The 20,452-nt window shown below is 41.3% G+C and overlaps 1 protein-coding gene across 1 annotated transcript in view; it reads left to right on the top strand.

Moving 5' to 3' along the window:
- The window catches only part of LOC144768184 (peroxidasin homolog), a 235,201-nt gene extending 221,673 nt beyond the window's left edge, over positions 1-13,528 (top strand). The window contains exon 21 of the mRNA XM_078651647.1: positions 8,787-13,528. The gene's annotated coding sequence lies outside the window, so the exon portion shown is untranslated. The remainder of the gene's footprint in view (positions 1-8,786) is intronic.
- The last annotated feature ends 6,924 nt before the right edge of the window (positions 13,529-20,452 follow it).

The raw sequence follows: 20,452 nt of genomic DNA, 5'->3' as shown, positions 1-20,452 counted from the left end.
GGGATAACCTATCCAAAGGCTATGACATCCTTCTAGCTGAAAAAGACTGGCCACCAGAGTTTGTCAGGGAGTGCCCTCATGGCGAAGAAGTAATTATGCCTGCCTTCTCGAATCAAATACCGATTCATAAAAAATATACACTTGCTAGAAAGTGGGCAGTGGCCTTAGCACCTGCTTTATATAAAAATCATGTAGGATGGGATGAGGATTCTCCTCCTCACAAAATCCAGTTAAAATCACAACCTACTGCACAAAGGCAGTACCCAATTAAGCAAGAAGCTAAAAAACAAGTAAATGAAATACTAGATCAGCTAGAATACCAGGGGGTGATTGAAACTTGCACCTCACAAATGAACAATCCTTTGTTTCCGGTCTCCAAACCAGACAATTCGTACCGTCTAGTTTTGGATTACCGACACCTTAACACATGTTGCAAAACTTTTGCAGTGCAAAACTCACACAGTGCTGCACTAATGAATAACATAGTGCGCAAAAAATACAAAACAACCTTGGACATCTCCAATGGATTCTTTTGTCAAAACATAGCACCAGAGAGCAGATATTTAACTGCATTCTCAGTAAATGGCACTCAAAAACAATTCTGTCGGTTAGCCCAGGGGTACAAGAACAGCCCGGGGGTATTCTCAGCGAGAGTAACAGAATTACTACAACTATATGATGATGAAGCATTATCTTATGTCGATGACATTTACTTAACAGATGATGACTTGGAGACTCACTTGAAAAGAGTGAACACCATAATACTTGGTTTCGCTGCAGAGGGTTACAAATTCAACTTCAAAAAGTCCAGAATTGCCCATCTGACAGTCCTATTCTTAGGATATGAGCTATCAAGTGAAGGTAAAAGCCTGGCAGACAATTTCCTAGAGAAATGTGCCGTTATCCAAGCTCCTAAAACACTAAAAAACCTACAATCAATTTTAGGCTTCCTAAATTTCGGAAGAACATACATTGCAAATTACGCAGAGAGGGTGAAACCCCTTTACGATCTAATTAAACCAGACTTTAAAAGATCCAGTTGGACTCAAACACACACAGAAATTTTGAGATCCTTACAAACAGACATGCTAATTAAAACAAAATTAGAAACACGTGATAACACACGCAATCTTGTGATCCGAGTCATCCCAGGGAGATGCGGATTCACATACCTGACCTCTAATGAGGGAGAAAAGGTACCAATTGCATTCAAATCACACTTGTACACAGAAGCTGAACAGAAATTCAGTAATACAGGAAAAATCATTCGTGCAGTTCAAACCGCAATAGCTAGAGAAAAAGACATAGCTGACGGTAGACATATCACAGTCAGAACAGCAGAATCAGCCTTTGAGGCACTAACAACACCGTGTAATTTACCAACAACAACATTGAATCCGGAATGGATACAATGGGTGAATTCAATCACAACGGACAAAGTATACTACTACTTTGATCCAGAACTAGAAGAATTAAAAAATCTAAAATATGAAAAGACGTATCCTCTGCCAATCGACATTCTGCCTCTACGACATTACGCCTGTGTAATCTATACAGACGGACATGCTCAACCCTCCGTTTGGGGAGAACAAGCATACAATCCCACATGTGAGATTACAAAAGAAGTGTGGCGCGGAGGTAAACTAAGACCTCTATTAACAAAATCACACTCAGTAGAAACTAATTCAGAACTACAAACTAAAATAATAGCTTTGAAAATGGCGCTAGATAATGCGGATCGCGAATTCCCGACACTTATAGTGTCAGATTCATATTACTGCGTCAAATCATATAACAGCGATTTGCAGACATGGATTCAGAACGGTTATAAAGATGACACAGATGCACCAATAAAGCAGAGACTGCTCTGGGAACAAGTAGCTCTTTTGAAAAAAGAACTACCAAAGACTCACGTGACTCACTCACTGAGTCATCAGCGTGATGGCGTTCACGTTGTAGGGAATTCATTGGCTGAAGCAGCCGCAGCGGCAGCCACTAAACTGGCTCCCGTAGATCGAAAAAAGCGTGCATTAAAGTACATTGACGGCGAAACATTGCTGGCAGTGAAAACGTCATCAAAAGGCGACTGCTCAGGGTTACCGATCAACTATCCACTCAATTACACATACATCATAGATGCAAACTCCGTTCCTTTTGCTCGAATCCCTGGAGTGGGGGATAGAGTGATTCCAAACATGGACAGGAGACACTTGTTAATCGCAGACGCACATATGGGCGAGGGTCTCAGACACCTTAAATTAAAAGATTCTCTGGAAGAATTACAATCACGGTACTGGTGGCCAGGCATGAGCCTGCACTACACCATGTTTGTAAAAAACTGCCCAAACTGCAACAGAGATCGCAGAGGGGAGAGAAGCAGTTTAATACCTCGTCGAATCAAGGCAGATAATATTACCAGCAAAAAGAATGGCTTGCGATTAACATACACAGGCTAGTTCCACTTATAATGTAGATCCACAGCACTCGGCTGACGTCCGGACTGTTATACAAGATTTGCGAGCCTAAATGGCATATACGCTAAGAGCATGCTACGTTCGACCATTTCTTTCACTCAGGCAATCCAGCCTGGGGGGGAAACATGGCCAAATGAGCACAGCCCAGCGGGAATCTTCTCACTTCCTTCCTGAGGGTATGGGATGGTGTAAAGAAAAAACCAAGGCAGAAAGCAATCTATAATGGAAAGGATATTAGGTTCGGGAGCTGGGTGGGTCAAACATCTAATAAGTGTCCAACGTAGTCTAAATAACTTGCCAAGAAATTCTCTGAAGGGATTCAGTCCGTACGAATTATTATTCGGAACTAGGATGTTGATCTCTGACCTTGATAGTCAGACTTCAGTGGTAATAGAAAAAACCTTTGATGTCAAAGACCGTTTGGCTATTTTGCAGGACTTAAACAAAACAAGAAAAGACCTGAGCAACATACAGTTGAAACAACAGCCAACAACCACTGAAGAATCACCACCTGTCCCAGCAAGACCTGTCTGGATTCCAAAAGTCGGGGATCTAGTCAGGGAAAAGATCGCGGTAAAGAAGGAATTTGGGCCTTCTTACAGAAAAGCAGTTCCTGTCTTGTCTGTCAACGGGACAAGATCAGTTGTACTACCGCCACTTGCTGGAAAAAAGGAGAACCGAGTTGTATCCATCGACCTGGTAAAACCACAACATGTGGCCGATAACAAACAGTAGGCCAAGTGGACTCCCAATAAGTAGCAGAACACCAAGGTTTGCTACCAGTACAGAGGTCCTATCAAAGAGGCTCATCACATTCGAAACGCCTACAGAAGAACAACGAGGACTATGCAACAATGCAATAGAACTAAGACCTCTGAAAACCCAAATAAAAACATTTAGCAGAGACACACCAAATCAAGATCTCCTTGAGTGACTTTGCAAAACCAAACTCATTTGCTGATGATTGGGACTTTGAAAGTATAAACAATATGATGTCTGACTTAGTAATGTCTGTTAAATTTACAAAACATGATTATTTGCAAGGTTCTACAAATTATGATAGTATGTATTGCTATAACCATTATGGTAACCATTTCTTGCATAAATCTGCACAACCTAGAAATGTTTTAAATTATAATCAATGGGAACATTGTGCTACACCTCCAAAAGGGAGCTCTAGAACCGTTTATGACAAATATTCATATTTTTCAGGTTTTAACATAACTAATGCTGAAACATTTTAATACAAATTGTCAAACAAGACAGGGATGAAAACCATGATAACCAACACAAAATTGATATATTCAGATTCATTCTTTGAAAAAATGAATACTTTTGGATTTGATTATTGGGACAAAAACGTTGATTTGAAAAGTGTTTGGGGTACAAAAGAATGGCAAGTACAGGGTTTAGAAGCTTTGTTTAGAGCCTGCATGATCCCAGAACAAATGATATTTTTAAATGACACTGTTCAACAAACCACCTGTCTTGGCTTAGCCAAAATCAAAGATTTAAATAACCCGTCTATTCCAAAGCCAACAATGTTTAGCAATAACTCTGATACAGATGAAGAAATAGACATAAACCATATACTTAACCAAAACAGAACACATCCTGATTGGAAACAATGGTTAATCTGGCCCACAGATACAAATCACTGTCAAGATAGATTCCTGAATAAAACACAGGGTTTCAAAATGACCAGGCCAGACCCTAGATATCCTCAAAGACATCACCCAGGGATAATAACAATCTACAGTGTGGGCAAATTATGCCTTCAATGGCTACAGACTTCCACACTGCCTGAAATTAAGCAACACCTAACTTTACTTACTGATGGTGCTGACTTGCGTGATTTCATACTGGGACCACGCAAACAGCGTCAAAAGCGTTTCATAGCAGCCTCTGTATATGCAGCATACAATGAGGCCTGGAAGGTTACTCAAATTGAAACAGCAGAGAGAATACGTGAAATTGATCGTATTAATTTGGAAAAATCACTTTCTGTAGTGGACAATGGGTTAATGACTCTGTCCTCCAGAATTTTTTCATTGGACAGCATTGTGTCTTCAGCAATCGATATATTATCGCAAGACTTACTGTTATTACAACATGGTCAGTCACAATTGCGTTCCATTGTACAGCTTGGCTGGACGTTACAAAATCTGCGTTCAGGCTATGTGCCTTGGCGTTTAATCAACACAACGTCACTATTCCAAATCTTTAACCTTACTGATAGACAAATCGGTATGGCGCAGAAGGGTGCTGATTATACAATCTTGAGCATTGAAAAACTTGAAAGATTACCAATGACAATGTCAGAACGACCTGTCAGTGAATGGATAATCCACGGAATCATAAATATTCCGATCTCAACCTTCAGGTTTCAATACTGCCAAAAATATATACAGGCTGGCATGTACGAGAAATTGGGAAAGGGGTACCTTAAAACAACTTGGAACCTGCCCTATTCACATGCATGTGTCAGAAACAAAGGACAGAAAGTGTTTCTTAGTGGCAACAATTGTGCGATGTCACTAAGCGGCACGCTTCTGTGTAACGGTATTAGTTTGCACGGAGCCTGTGAAGGGAATTCATACAACCTTTCATGTCACCAGCAAGGCGCACCTGCAACTGAAATAGAACCATTCTTTCAAAGACTCTATAATGGGAGTTACATTCTTATTGTAGACCGCAGATGTTGCAGTCTTATGCCCGGGACTCCTTATCTCGTCACTACGACGGCGAAGGTCAAGTGCTGTGGACGTTCTTTGTTCCCCAGCTCCTTTCCAGACAGGGAGGCGAGGGCATGGCCCAGTTTGAAAATTACTTCTATTCGAATAGATACTTTAAGCAGAATGAAAACAGTGCTTCTTCAGACGCCTACAAGGCTCACGTCATCAAAAGAAACGTATGATCTACAAGTCGCAAGGACGACTGCAGAGATACATACATTATTATCAACTAATTCCCCCGTACATTTCGCGGAAATCCTGAGCGAAATCTTAAATATTTCTGATACCACTGGGGTCTCAAAGGTATTTAAGACAGTATTTTCTATGGCATTAACACCATTCAAAGCCATACTGGGTATTTTTCCAGATTTCGTCCATTCGATTTTTGGCGGACTTCCCCTGATCCTGGGACTAATTGCAGGAATCCTATTCCTAGTCCTTATTTTTCGTTATGGCAACCCATGTCACAGATCAAACTCTCGCGACAATGGAAGATACGATCCTAGCCATTGGATACCGGGACCGGATATCAAAAATCCTGGGACTCTCCCGGCTTAGAGACCTAAACATGACTTGGTTTCTATCATTTCGACCAATGTGGCAAAGGTGTGTTTTACCTGTACTAAGGTGTCTGCTATGCAGAGAAGAATGCGTGTTAGACACCTGTCTGACGCTACAATCGGATGCGCCAGTGGATGCAGATACACTGTTGGTTCCTACCAAGGTTCACGCACTGTGCTGCCCTCAAAGGCTGCCAATTCTGATGACGGCATTCCTGGAATCTTCACCACTACGATTGAAGAGTAGTGAAGTTCAAGATGAAAGCAGCATCGAACAGGTACGACCTTCTGTCAGCAATGCAAATCAGAATGTCAATGAAGACAATCATGCGCACGAATGCATGGTTACCCCTATTTCCGACTTAGAGGAACTTTCCCATGAAGCTGTTGACAGTTTTTTCGAAAGCCTGAATGATATGATGTTCTCTCCAGAACAGAAATAGAGACTTTTGAGTAAACTCGCACACGGCGTTCCCTGAATTCGGCCTTCAACTTTAAAAATAAAGTCACATGAACAATTACAATCCAGTTCACGGACAGCAACTTTTTTCAGCAAGCCCTTAAAATATTTTTCTATATATTTTTTCCCCGGGACACTGATCTTCTGCTTAAAGTAAGAAACTATTCCTAGAGAACTAAGATTTCTATTTTTAGATACTTTATAGACTTTAGCTGCCCGCTGGTATGTTCACAAAATATATTATGTGATGAAATGGTTTCGACTTTTCTTTCTGTATAGCCATATTAAGAGCCATTTCATGTGTATTTCTCATATACCAACAAGCAATAATGCATAAAATACGTGCTTACTTTTGCATTTAATTCATAGCTTAAGTGCATACAATATATATGACTGCAATTTTTCAGTATATTTGAAAATTTCGAAATGCATTTATGTATTTTGGGGTGGTAAGGTATACACTATACTCTATAGTATGTTGTACTATGTTATACTATGCATAGATTAGTAGATATGACCATAGTTAGCGTGGAGTGGGTGTCGTGTATTTCTATAGGTTCTGAATCGATCCCCCTATTCCTGACCCTATTCTGGTTAAACTAACTAGCTAGTTAACTAACAGTCAGCCCATGAGGCAAGAAAGCCCCCATGATGCAGATACCGTTATCTGACGCAGTCACACTACGGCACAGGAACGTGTTATCTGATTAGGTCATAACACTTGAGATCTAATTAGACAAGCGACATTCCTCCAGCCCCTGATAAGGCATACGACGTTCTCATAACAAATCAAACCTATGACAACCTGGACAATCCGTGCGGCCATTGTTTTGATTTCACAGAGAACTTTTGCAAAAGAATGTGCTAACGAGCAAGTCGTATGACATCTTTATTGACGTACCTATGTCCATCCTTACGTCAATCCCGGCACCTTTAAGGTATAAATATTGCCGACCTTGCCCTATGCAAACACACGCGTGGTGACAAGACGGAGCAGCCATACTTGCCGAAGCCGAGAGCAGAAGCAGACCCCGCAGGCAACAGCCCCGCCTTCCTGACGCGCTGAGAGAAGCGCTGCTATCTCAAGCCGAGAGACCCAGCACCGGCGCTTCCGGGTAGCCCTCGCAGGCAGCCTGGAATATCGAGAGCAGAGAAAGAGATACCATTCCTCATCCATCCTAAATTCCAGGTACAGAACTGAATAACCCCTCCTAGAGAATTCTTTAGTTATTCACTTGGCAAAAACAAACTTAACTTAAACTGTAACTTTCTATTCCCGCCCACGCATTAGACTTAGGTCAGGTACACGGGGTAGGCGTATTTAGAAACACCAGTTGAGTACGTTTAGTCAAATGTATATGTGTATGTAAATATATTTTAATCATTTTAAAACATCATATGGCTCAGAAACCATATCAATGTTTTTACAGTATTATTTTATACTATTGCTTTTAATGTATGCACTTTACTTAACTATAAGTATTGCAATAATATCGATCCACTTCTCATGTATGAGAAAAGAGACTGATCAATAAATAACACCTTTTTATTGAACACGCCCGTCTCTTCCTTTTCTCTACATTCTGATGAGACTAAGAATGCACGTACTGACTGAGTAAAATAATTGCCTTGTGCTCACACGACTCTTGAGATTGACTCTTGATTAGGGGAGAGCAAAGTTGTCATGTTCTATGGTTGTCAGAAACTAAATCCCTTCTTGTCTAATCAGGGGAGGTAATTCTCTCTTGAACATTCGAGAAAGTTTCTAGCGAACTCTGAGCTTAGCTGGCAAACCCAAAAATTACGTCTAGTATCGACAGTAGTAGACCTAGTTAACGTCTGGTCTAGGCCTTTACTGCTGTAGGTACTATTCCAATGCGCAGAGCCTATTGGGAAAATAGGAGCTACACTACAATGTCTTACCTGTTTCTACTCTTGCTGCAAATTATATTGAGGAATTCCAATCAGCCAGGCCTTGCTTAACAATATACCATGAAGTAAGACTTTTCCATCTTCAACTTAACTCATTTGTACACTGCTGATGAAGTGATATTTTATCACAAAATGTGCAAGTAAATTATTTAGCTACCCTGATAAAGGCACTAACCCGGGTTTCTTTACAAAAATCACAGGAAATAGCTACATTTGGAGCAGAGTTTCAAGCTGAATTATATGCAATGCAGCTAAGTTTAAAAAAACAAATCAACCTGTTCAGATGCGAGTCCTTGAATATGAAGCGGGCTGGTGTACAGAGTTGGATAGTGTTGCATAGAGCAGTGCAGTCACTGATGAAGCACAGCTTTGCTTGTTAATGTAGCTTTGCTGTAGGAAGAATGGGCCTCTTCACAAGTTTTTTCATATGTTTTATTGTAAAGTGAGTTGGATCTTGGAGTTGTTTGTGTCTTTAGGAAAGCACCGGTGAAGGGACCAATCCAAATAAGGTGTCACAATTGGGTATCTAGCCCTGGTCGCCATGTATAAAGCTGTATATTTGCAGGATACTCCTTTTATCACTTGCACCTCAACCTGTCTGCATTGTCTTTTTCTTCCTGTTTAGAAATGTTCAGTCTCTTCTGTCTAACAGCAAGTCTGCGTACCCACAGAGAAGCCTCTGGAGGAGAAGGAGGAGATGATGGTTGACTGGGCTGTCCAGGACAATTACATTGACTGGGACTTTTGTGAAGTCCATTGACTGTATGAAGAACCCCTTAACAGCAACAGTCCTTCTTAACTGAGCTCCTATTCAAGATACACAAACTTCTCCAGAAACTCAGTGGAAAATGTCCCTGGAAGGCTCTATCAAGATCTCTGGCAAGCCTCGGCAATATAGATTTATCATCTCTAAGACTGGACAATGTCATCTCCACCAATCTACTATTGTAAGAAGACTTGGGAGAAAATGAAAGACAAACTTGGTCTGCCAAACGTACCAGAGCTGTGAATTTCAAAGTCACTCCAACTTGCAGACACGTGGGACTGGGGACTTTCTCAGGCAAGCAACTGGCTGAACATTGGGAAATCACATACCACTATCCCTGTATGCAGGATTCCCAGGAAAGTGTGATGATATCTAAAGGCACAATGGAAAACTGAGATTATCCAATAGGCCACCAGGGCCTGAAATGTGCCTGGTGCTTCCCCTGTCCTCTCTGAGTTTTGAGACACTGACCTGTTAGTAAATGTCCTAACTGACCAATTAGCCAGTTTGCTTCTGAAAATGTGGTGCTTTATCATGGTTTACATACAGGCACTCTGGCAAAACCAGAGGGTAACACACCTTTGTAGATTACAACTTTACTTTTCTCAACAAGAATGGCAACACTGTAATGTTATTCTTTTAGTCCTGCAGGTTCTTCTGTGGAGTCTATGACATATCTTTATTTGGCTGGCATCCATTAGCTCTCATTAGAATCTAAGGGCATATTGTGCATCACTTCCACTTTCAAGTCAAGCAGCCTAATCGTCTCCTGACAAATGTCATATACATGACTACTCTGGGATCTGTATGTCTATTAACACATGTTTCAATGTCACAGTCATTTATAAATATACACTGACAATGGATAGTGTGTGTGATATTGTGTACATGTGATCTCCTGAACCTACAGACCGCTCGTGGCACTCTACAATGAAAGCCCAAGGAAAGGCCAGCATTGCTGTTTTTATGAGGTTGAACCAATTGCAGCATGTTTTAGGATGAAATTTGCAGGTGTTCATCCCAAAAGAGTTTGCCGAGTTTGTTGCAGGCTGTCTTCCATCCTGCCGACTGTAGAAGTATCCTTACACAATGTTGTGGTAGTTTACAATTACAAACAAAGGAAGTTGTGTTACCACTGTATGACTCATTGACACATTTGTAGTACTGTATCCAGATTGAGGACACCTCTGGACCAACGTTCTGAGCTGTGGATGCCACATCTGGAAGCCTTGCCAAGAGTATTGTGTTCTGGAGGCAAGGTCTTCAGAAGTGTAAATCAGATACATACGTTTTTAAGACCAGAGCTAAAATGTTGCATGGTCAACTCCCAGAATCTTATGAAATGATATGCAAGAACATAAATCTATATTGTCTGTATGTGATAGAGGAGACATGGAAGAGATATTTATATATCTCGGGGGTAAAATGCGGTAGAGCATGGGTGCTGCCATAACTGAATCCGAAGGTTGCAGGAGGTGAGGCCTCCGCTTTCAAAACCAGTAACACATGAGAGCAAGCCTGAGATATATGAATTTTCCCCTCTCGTGGACCCATTCAGCAGAGAAGTCGACATTGTAGAATTCTGAAAGTAATTCTGTATATATACACACAGCATTAGAACAGTAAACAATATTAAACACTACAGTGGCACCGACACAGATTAGTGAGTGAACATTATCCAGAGACTGTTATAGGTCAAAAGTTTCCAACACCTTTTTATGATGTTATGATACACATACAAGAAAACATGGCGGTCCATTGCTCCTCTTTTGCGCATAACCCTACTAACACAGTATCATGGTGTTGGACAAATGGACTCAAAGAAGAGTTGGACAATATCAAATCCACTGAATATTCCATCAAGCGAAATGACAAACGAAGATTATACATTCAGAAACTTACAAATTGAAATAGACAATTCATGCAATCATTGTAAAGCATTATCTAAACTATTGTTCCACAATTTTTCTCAAATGTTTTTTAGCATAACCTTTACCTAATACCCTACGCACGATTAATTAAGACAACCTTTGGCGCTAGCTACCGAATTGCATCATCCACCTAATTCAATTTCATATGTACGCCTCAATATTCATTTAAAGAAACATGAAGTTCCACCCAATGGAAAAAAGTCCTATTTGATATTATCGTAGCTTTGAAGTCATCATTACAAAAAATCATGATGTTACATTGCCACATCCAAAAAATAAGCACAAAAGGCACCATCTCACCTAATATCACCACCTTTACTAGGCCCCAGGAAATGCTGTTAATATACCTCACATTCATCCCTCTACAGAATTGCAGCAGATAGTGTTTGGGTACCAAAATACTGTGGGCTATATATCGCCTGAAAAAAAAAGTAATCTCCTAGATGTTGTTAACAAATATTTCACCCATTGGAGTTAATAATAGAAAATCTACATTCAATTGAGCAATATTTTTCTAAACAATATTTAGAGTCAGGCAATATTTTTAGTATAGATATTCTAAAATATAACTGTAGTCAACATTGTGGTAACTAGCCACACATTTTCAAACAACTTTCCCAAGGTTAATTTTTGTGCATACAAATCTCACAATGTCTGTTTGCAGGTGTATATTCATTTAAAAAATGTCCCTTTCACACCTTTGATTCCGCTTGAGGATTGAAAACCCAGGTTTATAATTATTGTTGATTTCAGAGAGTGTAGGGATCCCGATATCAATGGAAATTGTGGCTTGTAAGACTTGCTTGGTAAACCTTAACCATGTAGCCTTGCACTTCAGCGTTGCCTCAGGACTGCATTACCCGCAGATGTGGTTCACTGGTAAGAGTTATTCAATCATTGGCTAGAATGGTCTGAATGGTGAAAGTAAATGCCACTCATATCTAGTTATTTTCTCTGGTGTGAGAATTCAGATATGGCTTGTTGTGTATCATAAAAAGTTTTAATTAGTATAATTTGTTTATGCCTTTTCCATAGGAATGTGGTGGTTGATAATGTCCCTGTGAGAAATAATTGAAAGAAGTACTGAATCACATGTTGTAATTCTTCATGTCCTGATGAAGGTGGGGTTGGACCGTAAATCTTTTTAAACAATACCTAGACCTTACAAACCACATCCTTTCAACTATACACAACTATAAGTTAATGGAAGGTGCATTATTTCTACTCCTCACTCCACTGCACTCTTAAGTTACTTTGACCTACATCAGGCTAAAGACACCACTTTGGTCAATAACACATAACACCAAAACACTTCTTAAATAAGCTACACTGCAAATCAACAATAATGCAACCAAGCAATCAATAGTGTATGCATGCTTCCGGCCCACTAATATTTGTACGCATGCACATATGTGGTATTTCCGTAGCACGAACCTAGACAAAAGGCAGCAGAGTGATGTAAAGGGTCAAGGAAAAGCATAAAGAAACAAGTGTCAAGAGAGTTTGTTGGTTTGTGGGCTACTAATGTATTGTGATGTAATGTTCTCATCTCTTTCCTAAATTGGAGCAGTGTTGGTCTTGTCCTGGCGGTTACAGGGATGTTGTTCCAGATCCTGGATGCATGGATGGAAAAGGCCTTCTGCCTTGTACTTTCTTTTTTAAACTTCTTAGTCTGCAGTCGGATGGTGTTCAATAGTGAATTTGTTTGCAGGATAAGTGGGGATGCTGCTTGTGGTTGCTTTGTAAATGATGTAGCTTGTTTTGAAGATGTATCTGCACCTCATAAGGAGTAAGAAGCACGATATGAACACACTTTTCACTGCAATTACAATACAATGCAATACAATACCTATGTGTGCTTAGAAATTTCACAATCTATATTTGGAAGTGATACTAGATTTATAACTGAACCTTGAGTATTAATTATTTTATGCATTTCTAATAGAAATAAGATGGTTTAATTGACAATGTTGGCTATGTGATATGATTACTTATCACAGCTGTGTAAATTGGATTATTCAATGATGAACGTTCTGGTGAAGTCTATCGTTGCAGGGTAAATCAGCCAAGGCATTATCAGCATGACATTTATGTGTTATCAAATGAACACCAGTATCCCTAAGAGAGACAGTCATAACAAATAATAAAAATTTCAAAAAACGTTTATATACCTCCACTCAACACTAGCATTTATATTACTGTAATACGCAGATTTACTAGACATGAGTGGCTTTTATTTTGGCATTCAGATGATTCCAGCCACTAGATTAGAATAAAATATAAAACCAGTAGGTCATGCAATCCCACAGCACCCAAAATGGCTATGACTCAAGAAGCCAACACTCCCATGATTACAGCTTATCAATTAGGTTTGGTGCTATACACGGAAGACTTGCCAATATTGTCTGAAAAAAATAATTATACCTATGTGCTATCACAATAGAATTTATGTTCATGTAGCTAAAGAGAAAATATTACCATTCACAAGACACAAGTCCATTACTTGGATCCACAAATCTTAAAGTGAAGTCTAAAACTTCTTTCCAAGCTATGCCACTTTTTAACTTTCCTTGTAACAATCGAGCAGTGGCTAGATGGACAGTGCAAATACATGTATCATGATTATTTTGATAATTAAAGAAGAAATAAAATATCGGGATGCCCTCTTTATGTTCAGCTATTCAATTAAGTAATGTTGAAAAAAGTAGGGGACATATTACCAACAAATAGCGATATTAATCGCTAAGTAGGGTTAGCGGCAATATTTTTATCGCCGGGCATCATCGGTTTTTATCGCTGAGATAACTTGCTATTAGCAAGGTTTATCTCAAAAGCGATAAAAATGCAGGCGATAGCAGCGAAATGCATGAATATCGCTGAGAATACAGCGATATTCACGCATTAGCGAAGAAATGCTCTTAGCCATGTTATCCACCTCCCATTGGCTAAGAACTGGTCTGGGCAGGTGTTAGTATTTGGAGATATTCGCGCTTAGCGTGAATATTTCCATCGCTACGCCTGCCTTGCTAATAGGCGATAGCGACGTTAGCGACTGCTGTCAGTCGCTAACGGGTTGGGTACGCCCACTTTGCATGTCATTAGCGATAAATATCGCTGACATGCAAAGCGGGCCCCAAAGCGCTCGCTAATGCCTACAAGCTGTCGCTAACTGCTGTTAGCGACAGCTTGTTGATAGGGCGATAGAAGTATCGCGGCTTAGCATCCGAAAACGGCCGCTAACGCGGTGATATTCGCCTATCGCCTTCCTCGGTAATATGCCCCTAGATAATTCACAAGTTCATATCACCACAGACTCGGTCTACTACTGACACCCAGAGCTATAACAAGGGGTTATTACATAGTCATTGACCCAGTGATGGAACACTGCCAGAGACTCTTTCCACAAATCTGGTGATTTAATCAGTCTATTAAATTTTAGCAGCTCTGCATAGTCATGCCCTAGGCACCAAGCTCAATATACTCTGTGTAAGCATTCGAATTGTATCATTCAGAACCGCATTATTAGCACATCCGGCCAGTCGTCATCACAGAGTTCACTATCATCTGATTCCCATGCCTCAGTGACTTACCAAAAGGAATCTGAAGTTTTAATCACTAATATATGGTGGACTCCTGATATCTTATGGAAGCAAGTTCAACTGTAGTTAGTTTGGGTTCAACAGCAATGAAGTCAGGCAATGCTTCAATATTATGGAGGTGTGGAATGAGGGCAAGGCCTGGGTTTAAGTATTAGTTCCGCTTAATGTCAACATCTGTTTCTGACACAGTATGGCACCTGACTTAGAAATCGTGTTCCACAATGCAAAGCTCTTCAGATTTTCTATCAGAGAAGAGCTTCTTTAGTTAGGAAGCCACCCCAATCAATAGCCTTCACGACATCAATCCACATACAGAACACATTTGTATAGCAGGAGTGAGATAAACCAGAATATAAAGTGTCCTAGTTTTTGTAACAGAAAGTTTCAATTCTATTAAGGACATGGAGGCTAGGATTATGCATTACTTTCTTTGCTTTTATTAACAGCAGCCATATTATAACATTTATAGAAAAACTACAAATACCATGAACACTTGGGAATAGTTCATAACAGTTCATCCAGTCAGAGAATGGATCTCCTTTCATAGTCCTCTGTACATCATCCTTCCTCTTCTTTCTTGATGCAATATGATGCCGGGCATTCATATTCCTGTTTGTTCAAGTCAGTCCCTGCGAATAATAAACAACATTGAGTCAACAACCTTAACACTTAGGGAAGCATTTATACAATCATAACCATGATAAACCATAATGATACATCATCAACCAAACTTACATTGATATACAAGAACTTTTCAATAGTAAATGCATTACTTCCGTAAAGTACACATTTCAGCATCTAGACCAGGTGGGACAGTCGAACCTTGACCCCAGGAGGGATCTACTTAATGACCCTACGATCAAAACACTCCTTGCAGACCTCTCCGCACTACAACTCAACCCTCTCATCTCCACTCCAACTCACCTAGCTGGCCACATCCTAGACCCAGTTTTTTCAAATTTAGAAGAACTCACCTCAGAGCCACCCCTTCCTATGGGATGGACAGATCACTCCCTTATTAAAATGACCATTCCGGTCAATAAAAGCAGGCTCAAGACGGCATCGACCAGCCGCCTAAAAAGACCATGGCATAAACTGTCTCAAGAGGACTTTCACAAGACCCTAGGGGATTTCTACCTTGACAACAACTCTGACATCAACGCCAACTATAGCACGTTTCACGAGTGGATTACGGGTGGACTAGACAGTCTTATCCCAGCAAAATGGACAAAAGGTCGTAACTCTCCATCCAACCCCTGGTACAACGACACACTCAAAAATCTACGGAAAGAGTGCAAAAAGGCAGAACGCCTCTGGCGTAGGGAATACAACAAAGAAGACAAAGCTAAATACCTTCTGTTACAGAAAACTTATCACAAAGCCATCCGTGCTGCACGGACCGCTTTCTACGCCAACAAAATCGAATCTAGTCCCACTCCCGCTAAAGAAATCTTCAAACTGGTACAAGAACTGCAGAGCAGCAAAACACCCCTCCCTACTATTTCCTCCGAGCAACAATGTGAAGAACTTGCCAGGTTCTTCGTTGACAAGGTACGGAAAATTCACACCTCCTTCCCCCAACACGACCCTAGTACCATCAGCAATCCTTCAGTTTCTCCTAGCTACTCGACCTTGACCTACATCCCAGAAATCTCCAAAGACATCCTCATCAGACTATGTAATAGAGTCAAATCTGGCTCCCCCGCAGACCCCATGCGCCCGGCTCAATTCCTGGAGTCACTCAACTTCTTCCTACCAGCGCTAACCGCCATCCTGAACCTCTCCTTCACTTCAGCGTGTGTACCATCTGCCTGGAAGCAAGCATGGGTTTCGCCTATCATCAAGAAACCCACCCTAGATCCATCTAAACCGGAGAATTTTCGTCCAATCTCCCTGCTCCCATGGCTATCCAAACTCGCTGAAGCGCATGTTAACAGCACTCTATCCCAGCACATGGTCAAAAACAACATTCTGGACCCATCACAAAATGGGTTCAGACCAGGCCATAGCACTGAGTCTGCTCTCTTAGCCACCACAGAGCACCTCCGTACGATCTTAGATGCCGGTCAAAGTGCTGCGCTGATCCTTTTGGATCTCAGCGCGGCATTTGACACGGTATCCCATGTCATCCTTCTTAAACGTCTGGAGACCTTTGGAGTAACTGGTCATGCCTTGGAGTGGCTTAGATCCTTCCTCGAGAATAGGTCTTTTCGAGTTTCTGCCCCCCCCTTTCTATCTAAGCCCCACCCTATTGAACAGGGAGTCCCGCAGGGCTCTGCGTTAAGCCCCTCTCTTTTTAATCTTTATGTTCAGCCTCTGGCGGCAGTGGCCAAAGAATGGGGCTTGACATTAGTATCGTACGCTGACGATACACAACTGGCCATCGCTCTCTCAGATGGTCCTTCCAACTTTTCCTCTAATTTCAAAAACGGACTTTCTGCGGTCGCCCAATGGATGACAACGAACTGTTTACAACTTAATGGCGGAAAAACAGAGGTGCTCCTCCTTGGCAAAAACACCAGCCTTTGGAACGAGCACTGGTGGCCGTCCTCCCTCGGTACCATCCCTCCCCCCAAGACTCTAGTGAAAAACTTAGGTGTCTGGATGGACGACTCACTCAACTTTCGAGCCCACACCAAAAAAGTTGCCGGCACCTGTATTGGCCTACTGAGAAGCCTCAGCCACATACTAGGCTTCTTTGACGCAAAGACCCGCCAACTCATCATCCAAGCCACCATCCTCTCGCGCCTAGACTATGCCAATGTGCTCCTTCTTGGTGCCAACAAATGTGAGTTAGCACGACTCCAACGCGTGCAGAACTCTGCGGCTAGAACTCTGGTCGGCCTCCCCCGCAGATGCTCAGCCAGAACGACCATCAGAAAACTGCACTGGCTCCCTGTAGACTCCAGAATCAAGTTCAAGACCCTCATCATGACCTTCAAAATCCTCAAACTCAACACCCCCCCTCTGCTTCAACCCCTTCTTACTCCCTACGCGCCGTCACGGAACCTAAGATCGTCCAACCAAAACCTTCTATGCGTCCCACGCATAAAACTCTGTCGCACGGGCGGCCGCTCCTTTAGGTTCCTGGGAGCCAAGATGTGGAATGAACTACCACATCACATTCGCTCGATAGACAACTTATCAGCTTTCCGGAAAGCAGTGAAAACTTTTCTATTCCCTGGCCTGTAATCCTTCCTCTATCCATGGACTCTCCACGCTTAGGATCTGATTCGGGTTCCAGCGCCGGGACGCCTCATTGCCGGGGCAGCTGTAGCGCTTTACCAAACAATAAGATAAGATAAGATAATCCTCATGTACGTGTCCTTAATAGAATAGAAACTTTCCGTTACGAAAGCTAGGAAATGTTATATTCTAATCAGGACCGGAGGTGAGGATTATGCTAGTTCAAAGCTTATCTACCACCAGAACTGCCACACTGGCAAATGACAAAGTAGAAATACTGACACATCAAATCCGACGACCAATCTGCACCATTCATAATATCTTTGAATAGTACCCCCAAGAAAAATTCTTTAGAAGCCATCGCTTCTCTGGTAGAATGTGCACCACACACCTTTGTATTGATGCCAGCATCCTGCATTACCCACCGTACCCATCTGGTGATGACTGGAGGCCACACAGCTTTATGTGGTTTCCTGAGAGCAATGAGTTTACGCTCTCCTAAGGAATGAAAATCCTTTGCCGTAGCCTCATAAGCCTTAATACTGATCATTGTACACAACTTCGGAGAATCCAGAAGAGCCAGATATAACACTATACAAGAGTTGGTTTTCGCTCATTGTGAAATGTAGAATGTAACTCCTTCCGGAGTAAACACTCTTCCAGTGATATCCAGTGCCCTGACATCATATACATTTCTGGAAGAGATCAGACATAAGAGAGATGCCAATTTAGCTGACAGTCGTTTTCGAGAAAGATATTTGTTTTGGGACCATGAGGTAAAGAAATTAAGCAGCACATTTTCATGCCATAAGACCGAATATCTTGCTTTAGACAGTTGAAATGCAGAGCTCTTCTTCAGGCCATTTTCCTTCCGTGGAGTATTCTCCACAATGTGCCCCCCAACCAACGCCACTAGCAACGTATTGTATGACTAGGTCCAGTCGAGATCCGAAGATGGCGCGGCATTTTATGCCCCCATGTGGGCTAGCTATAATTGGAGTTCCACTTTCACATTGGTTCAATGATAGAATACCAATGTCACTAAGCATTGGCGCAAAATCCGCTACGCTCGCGGATTTTGCGAATTTTCGGTAAATCCGCGATCCGCGAACTCTCGCGAATTTACCGAAAATTCGCAATCCGCGAGCGGCGGATTCCAAGGTCAAAAGTTCAAGCCTTGCTGGCCTGTTGTTGTAACTATTTTACGATGGCGCCGGCAAGCTGCCAGCGCCATCGTAAAATAGTTACTAAATTAGCTTCAACAGGAAGTACTAATAGATAAAATCAAGCAGGCGCTCGTGCATCTGCTTTATTTTATCTATTCGAGCTTCCTGTTGAAGCTAATTTAGTAACTATTTTAGGATGGCGCTGGCAGCTTGCCGGCGCCATCGTAAAATAGTTAACAGGCCAGGCAGCTGTGCCCTCTTCCCAAATATACCATCGAAAATCAGATACAGAGGTATGAATTGTAAATTGGTCTGGGTCTCTTTTTAGCTGCTGATAGCAAATAAAAGATTTAAAGCAGTGTATTATCATTGGCTTGGGGTGATGAGCACGTCTCGTTTGAGTATCCTGATCATTGTTCGATTGAAGAGACTTCTAAAGTCTAAACCATCTACACTTTTGTAGTTTTCAACTAAACGTGTAAGTCCTAGAACCTGATAAATATAGCGCAGTATTTTCTCGTTAATATACGAACGCTGAAGATAATAGGTGTCTCTTTTCTCCAGTATTGGCTTACGGTGTAATATCGGTGTCTTCGCTGCATTTTCCTGACGGTGACTGACCTGAAAAGCTTTTGTGCGGTATCTTCCAGCTCATTGTCTGACATTCATTGGTTAAGGTAGATACATCATCTTGCTTAACAAAAAGTTAGATTTAAATATGCCTTAATGTGACACGTTGCACACTGTAATTAAAGCTGCCATTTCTCCCATAGCACAGCTGTGGTACGTGTCATTCTCATTTATAAAAGACCGATACCGTGCATCGTTTCTATTGATCGTTGCAGAACATAGGGTAATATTTCATTCATTTTTTATTTTTGTGGACCTCCGCAACAAACTATAAAGAATAAGGCAACACTGTAGCTGTTCTTTGGTCACCTGTGGCTCATGTGAATGTCATCGATCTTTTAAATAATATCACTCAATAATAAATAATAGCGATATGGTAACACTGTGGGTGTTTGGGTCCTCTCTGTTTCACAAGCATGTCTATGTATTTTTATCGGAGCACTCTTCCCTTTCTGTTTTTAATTGGCACATTGATGGCATGTGACTTTCGGTATTTTTGCCCCCCTGTTCCTGACTTTTTTGCTCTGGCTAATACAGGTCTATTTCCATTCTTTACTGCAAACAAATGTAAATAAGATTATAGATACCTTGTTCCATCACCCTGTCTGAAAGAACCATATGTATTGGTTTTTATAATTACAGATCTCAAGTCTTCATCCGCTGCTCTGATCGGTCTCTGACCTTTTATACACACAAGAGGCATGTGCACTCGCATGGAAGCCCCGCCCCAAATCCGCAAATCCGCTAATCCGCAAATACGCGGATTTTGCGGATCCACGATCCGTGAATACGCAAATCCATGAATCGTGGATCCGCAAAATCCGCCCATGCTTAAATGTCACAAACATCAATATTCTAAATATCGAAGAAAAAAAATCAACTGCAAAAATATCAACTCCCATACCGTAACAGGTAAGGTAAAAAATATTGAATCAAAAATATCGAGGTAATACATATAGATGTAAAAAATATTGATTTAAAAATATATATCTAAAATAAAATAATATATATTG

This window comes from Lissotriton helveticus, chromosome 7 (assembly GCF_964261635.1).
Source record: "Lissotriton helveticus chromosome 7, aLisHel1.1, whole genome shotgun sequence".
NCBI lineage: Eukaryota > Metazoa > Chordata > Amphibia > Caudata > Salamandridae > Lissotriton > Lissotriton helveticus.
The sequence above is the reverse complement of the archived record's forward strand: the minus strand, read 5'-3'. Positions and strand labels throughout refer to the sequence as shown.